Source organism: Sinohyriopsis cumingii, chromosome 14, assembly GCF_028554795.1.
Source record: "Sinohyriopsis cumingii isolate HCF-2022 chromosome 14, ASM2855479v2, whole genome shotgun sequence".
NCBI classification, from domain to species: domain Eukaryota; kingdom Metazoa; phylum Mollusca; class Bivalvia; order Unionida; family Unionidae; genus Sinohyriopsis; species Sinohyriopsis cumingii.
Window position 1 is genome coordinate 97,422,353 of NC_142974.1, and position 9,551 is coordinate 97,431,903.

The following is a 9,551-nucleotide window of genomic DNA, read 5'->3' on the forward strand; positions in this document are numbered from 1 at the left end:
AAATGTTTGCATTTATCTCTTTTTATTTTGTCTTCCATTCCTCGTGTCAGTTAGAACAACGGACAATGGTCTTGCTGTGAACTACTTTACAATAAAGTATTTCAGCCTTTTGTTACGAGGCCTATAGAGCATTCTCAGAATGTATTCATGTGACCCTGGGTCAACGAATCCAAAATGAGGCTAAGATAGGCACCAGCTTCATTTTACCTCGTAACCATGGCTGCTACCCGTTGATACTGGCAATGGAAAAAATCGTGACAATTATTGTTGTGTTCCATTGTGCAATGGGAGTGCTAGAATTCACATAGATTTAACCCATTTTATCCTGTTTACCAATTTCAACTGCAGTGCCTGATTCCTGAGAAGCAATTCTAAGTACATTGTGGTAAAACGGAGCATCATACAGCAGCAGCTGCTGAAATTGTGACTACCTTCACCATGTTTACTAAAAATGTTGTAACAATGTTATTTATTTTATAAAGTATATAAAACTATATATCTCTGAAAGGGTAATAAAATTTGCAACACAGTGATATATGTTTTGTTATCATTTACCAACGTACATGCTCACAACTGTATTTTGAAATATGACTTGAAGAAAGAAAAAAAAATTAAAAAACTTACCAAGATGTTCAGTGAATCTTTTGTCCATGAAAATTAATGAAATCTCCAATATTATGCGAACAAAATAAAGATAATTCAATTTCTAGTATTTTGGTCCAAATTTGAAGTTTCTAGCACTGTTAGTTCAAAAGTTATAATAATTTTACTAAAATTGGACAACATGACACGAGGAACAATTTGTTTACTTCACATTCTGGAACATGTACTTCAGCGTGCAGTTTCTCATGAAAACTTGTCACAAATTAATCCTAGAAATCTTTTAGCGTAACGTTTTGTTTCATCAACAAGTTTTTTTTTCAGATTAAATCATCCCAAAGTAACTCAAAATAATGTTTTGCATTGGCTTCTCTTGGGTGTTGCTCATTCTATCAATTTAAATCTTGGCTGCAACCGAAGTGAAAAATCATCCCGGACCCATTTTTCTTGAAAGTCTTCAAAGTCAGCTCCATTCTCCGAATCGCTGTATAAAAGTGCATAAAGCCATGCATCATCTCTTTCATCAACTTTATTCAATTCTAACCCATCATTTAAGTCAACATCATCCAAATCGTCAACTTCAATGTCACCACCCTCGCTATCAACATCCATTTTTACATCAGAGTTGTCGTCCATCACTTTATCGATCGATTTTCAAGTCAACAATTTCTTTTCCAACCACGTTTTTTTTTAAATTTCACTACGCATGCGTGCTTTAACCATTTCCTGTGTAGGTGAAGAAGTACACACATATTTGTGATGTATAACATGTGTTTCTAGAGACGCTACACACATACGTAGTAGAGTACGACCATAGTCGTATTCAGGATAAAATGGGATACTACGACTGCAGGCGTATTCAGGATAGAATGAGGTATTATGACTGCAGTCGTATTCGGGCTAAAATGTGTTAAGCTTCCACCATATTCCATCAGTGAAGAAGATAGAACTTCGTAGATTGTTACAATACGTTGTGATGAAGGGGCCGGATTTTAAGGTAAGAAACGAGATGATTGTTAGTGTGTTTATATTTTCTTGCAACTGAATGATGTAAGAAAGAGAAATCCAAACGCAAAATAATTCTGTCGATGAAGCAAATGATTGTATGTATGTGTGTTTTATAATGACAGGTTTCTAAAAATGTTACCCCTAGTCCCATTCCACATAACGGGGTCATCGAAAACTGGTTATATCTCCACGCAGAGCATTTATATAAGAAATTATGAATTTACGTAGGACTTTACAGAAAAAAGTGAACTTTATTACCTCGTTAAAAAAATTGAATGTAAATGACCATGATAGAGAAGAGAGAGAGCACCAGTACAATAAAATGATAAGAGTACAAGTTGAATGAAATTACGAGAGAGAGAGAGAGAGAGAGTGAGAGAGAGGATAAAAATTAATGAAACTGCTAATAAAACATATTGATGTGTGTAAACGTAAGGTTAAACGTACACTTAAATCACAGGCCATTGAAATTCTATCATTGTAGTAGGTTAATGTCAGAGAATCCCCCTCCAAAGGGAAGTATATATATATATATGTGTGTGTGTGTGTGTGTGTGTGATTTTTTGTATTCATATTCTGGCATTTTTATTTACTAGTGATATAATTTCAACAGACTGTGCTGAAATAACTGTTTTTTTTTTTACAACTAATTATTGCAATTAACTCAGTGTTTATTTTTTCTTTTGTTAGATTGTCACAAATACAGTTGTCTGTTCTAGACACTTTAAGCAACAGGTCTATAGATGGACACCCAACAGACGTTGCTTAAAACAAGGTGCTATTCCATCAATTTTTACTTGGACAACTGAAGGGAAAGCAAGAAAACCACCTGCAGTGAGACAACCAATTGCAGAGAAGGTGGATAACAACATTTATGAAGAATTTGAGATTCCATATGTTGACATTTACAATGTAAAAGAAATATCTGCCAAACAGCTCAGATCATTACTCGATTTACAGTAGGGCGCCATATTTTTTTCTCAATCTGCCTATCTTAGCCTCGTTTTCGCGATACATTAATATTCATGAGGATCTCATTAAGAATGGTCTAAACAACTTGATCATTCTGTATCAAAATCAATTCCTGCTTCTTACAATTTGCCAGATGAGCAATTCTTCTATACAAAATCTAATAACTTACTTGAAATGTAACACATATATATACCCAGGTGGTGTACGTAAATATTGTATATTATTTATATCAAAACTTGTGTGTCAGATGAGATGAATGTTTTCCTTTTTATATTTTTTGTTTGTTTTCTTACTGCATATTGCAAATTAAATTTCTGGCTTTTTTTACAATTTTGTTTCTCTCACTCTCTCCAAGTTCTTACATTTAGATGGCACAAAATTTACAGCTGCTCCGATTCATGCATTTGTCTGTTCCTGCTACACAGTTCCGACATTGCTCCAACCTTGGAACCGTATTTCCATGTATCAACAGTTCAAATCATGTGTCAACAGATGCTGCATCCACAAGTATTCTGTTCTGACAGTGATGAGTGATAAAAAGTACATTTCATGTCATGGATCAATAATCCCGAGCTCTGACCTGCTGTCTTGAAGCAATGGTCAGTAGAAATAAATGTATCCGTTATAGTAGCAAACAGTTAATATTATCATAACAAATTCTATAAGTGAGATGGAGAACATGTTCATAGTGCATGGCAGCACCGGATGTTACTCAGAGTCATGGTGGAGCACAACTCAAACATTAACTAACACAAATCTTTCCTTCTCACACTGTTGTTCCAATAAATCCATCTTTTATGTTTGTGCAAAATATTTTATTATGCACCTATCCTCACCTTATAAAGAATGCTAATAAAAATTAAGATATTCAATCTTAATTTTTTGACCCCCCCCCCCACAAAAAAAAAACAACACCATTTGCATTATCTGTAAAACTGTCAAAAATTGTAAGGTGGCAGGGTCCAGTTTCGTAATTTGGCCCCTGGCAAATTTCTTAACTTAAGGCTATGGTGTGACTTTTTCAGCTATTATTGTTTACTATTTATAGATATGGATATATTTGTGAACTAGGTGTTTTGGGCTTGTGTTGTTCTTGAAATTGATGTCAGTCATGTACACCTTCCATAGTTGCTCTGCAGTATGTTGATAGTGAAATACCAATAGTTGGCTAGGAAGAAGAGCTAGCCTCCCATAGCAGTAGACACGTGGGTTCAAGGCAAGCCGAGTATCTCAAAAACGGCTTGGATGACAACTATTCTGAATTGCATCAAACTATTTAGTAGACAATGTTTTTCAAAAGTTTCATCCAGGGAAAGGGCTTGCGTTTGCACTGTGAGTACTACATGCTGTCAAAAATGGCATTTGGATGTGAAAAATGCAGGTATAAAATAGGGGTTGGGGTGCATAAACCTCTTCTGCTATGAACTGCCATTGACTTCTCTGGTCAAGTGAATACTATTCTTATGCTCTGTTTTAATATAGGTATATAAAAATATGGACCTTTTTGACCTCACTTGTGTATTTGATTTTTTATGATTTTTTATACTAGGTCACTGATTGCGGCATTAAATTTGTACATAAAAACTGGACCCTGCCCCCTTAAGGAAAATTGATCATTTTTTGATGGTGCAGTCAGCCACATCTATTACACTTTTATGTTTCTTTGTGTATATTTAAATAATTTTTATGCATTAGCTTTATTATATCTCCTTCCTTTTTCCATATATTACATAGTGTTGTATGTGATGCTCTTTGGAGAGGGAGGTAACTGTGTTTTGTACCTCCATGTGAGGACTGTTTACATCATGACAAAGTAGCATATTTTGGATATAACTTACTAAATATGGGAACAAAATGGTAACCATAATGTATAGTCTTGCACTTTCTGTAGCTGTCAAGGTTTTGCACCTCTATTTTTATGAATACTATTCACATTTCAATACAGACACACCTAAACAATTGCATAGCATGTCAACGTGTATTCTTTAAAGTAATTTAACTCCACAGGAGCAGATAGAATTCAGAGGAATCATACATAAACATACTGTTGTGAATATTGAATGTCACCAGTGGAACAGTCTTAGAAATAATGATGCATATGGCATATTACTTGGTATATTTGGGTGAGAAGAATGAAAGTTTTAGCACACCGACATAGTTTCTACCTTCATGACCCCACTCTGAAGTTGACATAAGAGATTCATATCTCACACTTGGGTGATAGTAGAAAATGTTTCATTGTTATGTATATATCTTGAAATTTCTAGTTTCAGTTAACAAAGGGGGAAAAGCTTAAAATTAAGTGGCAGCTTCATGCATTTGACAATGCACATACAGTTTCTCCTCTGAAAGTCTTATGTTTTCACTGAATGTTAAAAGTACATCAGTATCACTTGTTTCTTTTCTTTTTGCAGGTGTCAGTTTGCATAGTGAGAGATTAGGATTAATCGGTTAGTCATGCTGAAAGAAACAATAGCTTCAATCTCATCCAGATAGTCATTCTGATCTAAGTGCACAAGAGAGTGACTTTGACGGATTGACTTAGCTTCTGCAGGAGTTGTTTTATGGTACGTGCTTATCAAAAGCCAAGCCGGTGATATGCTTTTTACCTTGAACTGGATTTTCTACTATAAATATTTGTTCTATACCTTATCTTATTATTTACTATGATTTTGTAAACTCCAGAAAACATTAAAGTCAGTTGTAAGTGAATTAGTGTCTGAGAAGAAATTTCTCTGTTAAACTGTATTGAGTAATTTGTATATGTATGGTCAATTTCATTGGCTATGTATCAATGAATTTATTTGATATGTCACTCCTTGTAAGTTTTAGGGTCCTACACATCAGTATATCAATATTCCAGCATTGTCTAATGTTAATTGATTAAACTTTGACTTTTCCAGACTAGCTAGACTTGTGATGCGATTAACCCCCCCCCCCCCAATATACACTCACACAACACTGATGTTGCTATTAGCATCTCCAGAATGATAATGAAAAGTTAGGAACCACTTCTTTTATATCAGCCTAAGAGTACTTCTAAAGTTCATGATTTACTTAAATGTGTGATTTCTTTAAGTTTGCTAGAAGAGTTTAGAGAAACTTTTCACTTCTGTCACTGACACCTAACATAGCATTTCTGTTATTCCCTCCTAAAATGTATAACTTCCAGATCTCTTCTTGACATTCATGAAACATTGTAAAGGAATTTTGATTTTGTACTGATGCTATGGTGGTAAACAAAGACCAAGAGCATTGTAGTTGCAAACAATTTGAAATCTTTCAAGAAATGCAGTCAGTCATAATTCACAATGTAAATAATGCAGTGCTTTTTGCCGCAAAGAGGTAACTTTTTTAAAAGCATAATACCATTTTTAGTTTTGTGCACAAAAAGTTTTCCTTTATACCATTGTACTAGATAATGTCTAAATATGTGATATGTACACAACTTTTGACATAAACCATTTTGAGCCAAATCCTTAAGGTGGCAGGGTCCAGTTTCGTAATTTGGCCCCTGGCAAATTTCTTAACTTAAGGCTATGGTGTGACTTTTTCAGCTATTATTGTTTACTATTTATAGATATGGATATATTTGTGAACTAGGTGTTTTGGGCTTGTGTTGTTCTTGAAATTGATGTCAGTCATGTACACCTTCCATAGTTGCTCTGCAGTATGTTGATAGTGAAATACCAATAGTTGGCTAGGAAGAAGAGCTAGCCTCCCATAGCAGTAGACACGTGGGTTCAAGGCAAGCCGAGTATCTCAAAAACGGCTTGGATGACAACTATTCTGAATTGCATCAAACTATTTAGTAGACAATGTTTTTCAAAAGTTTCATCCAGGGAAAGGGCTTGCGTTTGCACTGTGAGTACTACATGCTGTCAAAAATGGCATTTGGATGTGAAAAATGCAGGTATAAAATAGGGGTTGGGGTGCATAAACCTCTTCTGCTATGAACTGCCATTGACTTCTCTGGTCAAGTGAATACTATTCTTATGCTCTGTTTTAATATAGGTATATAAAAATATGGACCTTTTTGACCTCACTTGTGTATTTGATTTTTTATGATTTTTTATACTAGGTCACTGATTGCGGCATTAAATTTGTACATAAAAACTGGACCCTGCCCCCTAAATCCAAATTAGCGTTGCGGATAAAATCTACCTGTTGCAAATCTCCAAAAACACCGTTTGATTACATATCTCCGCACAATCCTCACGGAAGTCAGAGGCGAGAAAAAAAATAACACCTCCTCAACATGTTTGTCATAATTTATTCCATCTCGTCCGCACTCTTAATTTTCGAATTGCAAGCTAGCACTGCTTTTTACCGTATGTCATTGACCGCAGTCAATCATAACTATCACAAAAAGCTTCGAGAACGCTGACCACGCGGTTGTTGAACCCACTGCTCTTTGATAGCCGCGCATGCATGTCAAATCGCCATGACCCCATTACATACATTCGAGGTGGAAGGTCACAATTAAACCCATGAATTTCACTTCAAAAACACAATTTTAAACCAAAATAGCATTTATACCATCGTTTACGATGAATATGTATTGCAAATGAGTGTAAATATGGATGAACTGTATGAGATTCAGAGCAAAATGGCCGACTTTATCCACTGGTCTTTCAGCGTAATCATTGCTTAACTCGGCCTGTTAACAATAATCGCTTATATTCAACCACCTGCTCGCCTCGCGCTGAACATCAAAGCTGGTAAAAACAAAAGTAACCTAAAGACAGAATTAAAAACACGCCTTGATGCCACAAAATATCTTCTAACATACAAATGTAAGTTTACTTACCTCCAGCAGTAAGTATCTTCAACACATTTTAGAAATTGAATTACACCAAGTAAACAAATGGCGACGATTCCCTTCCCACAATCACTGAAGCGAATTGTTACACTGACCTAAATTCCTGCCTCACACGTGACCCACTTTCATTCGCCAATCACGGGTTTTCGTCAAAGTTGCATAATGAATATATTAACACATACCATTAATCCATTGGAATCTATTGGACCTCGCATTGCTTTGTCCGTGCCTTTCTTGGTTATTGATTTCTTTAGACGAGAAGGGGAATCAAAGAGAAATTAAATGAAATGCATGCATGCCGTGGTGTTGGATTCTGTATACATGTATATAATGTTTAATGGGGCGTTTTCATGCGCGTCCTTTTCGGATGAATATATCACTTTAAGTTTAAAACGTGTTTTAGTTTTTTTGGCATGATGATGATTATTATTATTATTATTATTGCATGATTCGAAATCACTCTAATTTATTTAGCAAAAGGGCAATAATTTCGAGCATGTATTTCCAAACGTCGTGGACATTTCTGTATAAATTCCTTAATACGATTATTGCAGGCGTGCATCCCCGGATCCTTGGTGTAGGAGGTGAGAAAGTCTTAGACGTTTTAAGACGCTGCGATATATATTGACTTTATATCATTGGAATGTTAACCCTTTTTGGCCCTTATTATTGTTTTGTTTGACTTTTTGGATGTATCATCATGCGACGGTGGTAAACTAATATAGAATTGTATTTTTCTTGCCATTTGCTTTCTTGCTATAATTAATCTCTGTTTGATTTGGTTTAATCATGCAGTCAGGCCCAATCAGATGGGGAGGGCCATGGACCATATGGCCCTTACGTTAACCCCTTTGGGGCATCGGTTTTCACCAGTTATTGTTAGATCTGTTAACTATTCTCATCATCTAGGGGCCTCAAACTCAGTGGCCAGGGCCTCTCTCAACCTCTGAAGGGGCCTGCATGCCGTTACACATAGTACGCACTAGCTGATTGTTTTTCTACCAATGTAAATTTATACAAGTATGGCCTCCAACATAAATTATACATCGAAAGTCTTTAGGAAGAAAAAAGGATATAATGGACAGTGATTTGTCAGTATATGAAAATCTAGTGGATTTCTGAATTTCTTTCCGTATATAATAAACTGATTAGTTTTGTACCTGTGCTTTATGCTCTACCGGCTCCTGGTCTTAACCTTCTCAGTTTTTCAATTATTATATTATTTTGTTTTTGTCTTTGTTTTTCTCACATACGTTGGTAACCAGAAATCTCAGGACGTGTTCAAAACTTTGTAATCATTCATCTTGAAAATATCATCACAACAATTAGAAAATTGTATGTCTTTAATCAACGTTCTTCTATAATTGTTTACATCTCCTTTATCATTTGCATCGAACGATGTAAAACATAAATTAGAACAAAACAATCAATGAAAAAATTACCATATACAATTAATGCATCTGATCCTTGCCAATTTTATAATGTAAACATTGTTATACTTCATGGGGTACTTGTAGTACAGTGATAAACTCAACACCATGTAGGGTTTTGTTTTTTCGCTGTTTGTTTGGTGTTATATATTTTAGTAAAATTTATTTATACATGCTATAGATCTAAAATAAAAGGTGGAAAAATACACTATTACCCATTACAACTGCAATAAATATATACTCGTCAGATATCAGATTACCAAAATATTTGTAAATATCTTCAACTTTAAGGAGTGGGGGGGGGGGTAAAAAATGTATTATAGGTTTATCTAAAGTGGAACTAATTATTGTCTCGAGAGGGATCCCGTAATGGGAAACCAACAATGCCTGTTGAGGAAATGGAAATGACTACATTTAAAATAAATGAACAACTAAAGTCAGCAAGTTATATAAGTACAATCATACAGAGGAAACAAAAATGCAATTAACACATATGAACCATTTGATCATCAGCTAGTAAAAGCAAAGGCTATAACGGATGAATACTACAATACACCTTTTAGAATCTAGATCACTTACGTCTCAAAAAGAAAGATAATCAAAGAGTTATATAAATTAAGCGATAGAAGTTAATTAAAAATTCGAATAGATGGAATCAGATGTTGCAATGCATACAGCGATAAAGGATATAAAAGTCAAAGATCCAATTAAAAAGCTCA

General features: G+C 34.9%; 1 protein-coding gene and 1 long non-coding RNA gene across 4 annotated transcripts in view; one reads left to right on the forward strand and one right to left on the reverse strand.

The window, feature by feature from the left end:
• LOC149784452 (uncharacterized) overlaps positions 1 to 7,490 on the reverse strand; it is a 70,794-nt gene extending 63,304 nt beyond the window's left edge. For both annotated transcript variants that reach the window (XR_016413872.1, XM_089932528.1), the window contains exon 1: positions 7,391 to 7,490. The gene's annotated coding sequence lies outside the window, so the exon portion shown is untranslated. The remainder of the gene's footprint in view (positions 1 to 7,390) is intronic.
• LOC149784453 (uncharacterized) lies at positions 3,784 to 5,487 on the forward strand. Of its 2 annotated transcripts, none has more exons than XR_016414137.1 (2): positions 3,784 to 3,961; positions 4,995 to 5,487. It is a non-coding gene; the product is annotated as an uncharacterized LOC149784453 (long non-coding RNA). The 2 variants fall into 2 exon arrangements; XR_016414138.1 differs by having other exon boundaries at positions 3,784 to 3,912.
• Positions 7,491 to 9,551: the final 2,061 nt, after the last annotated feature.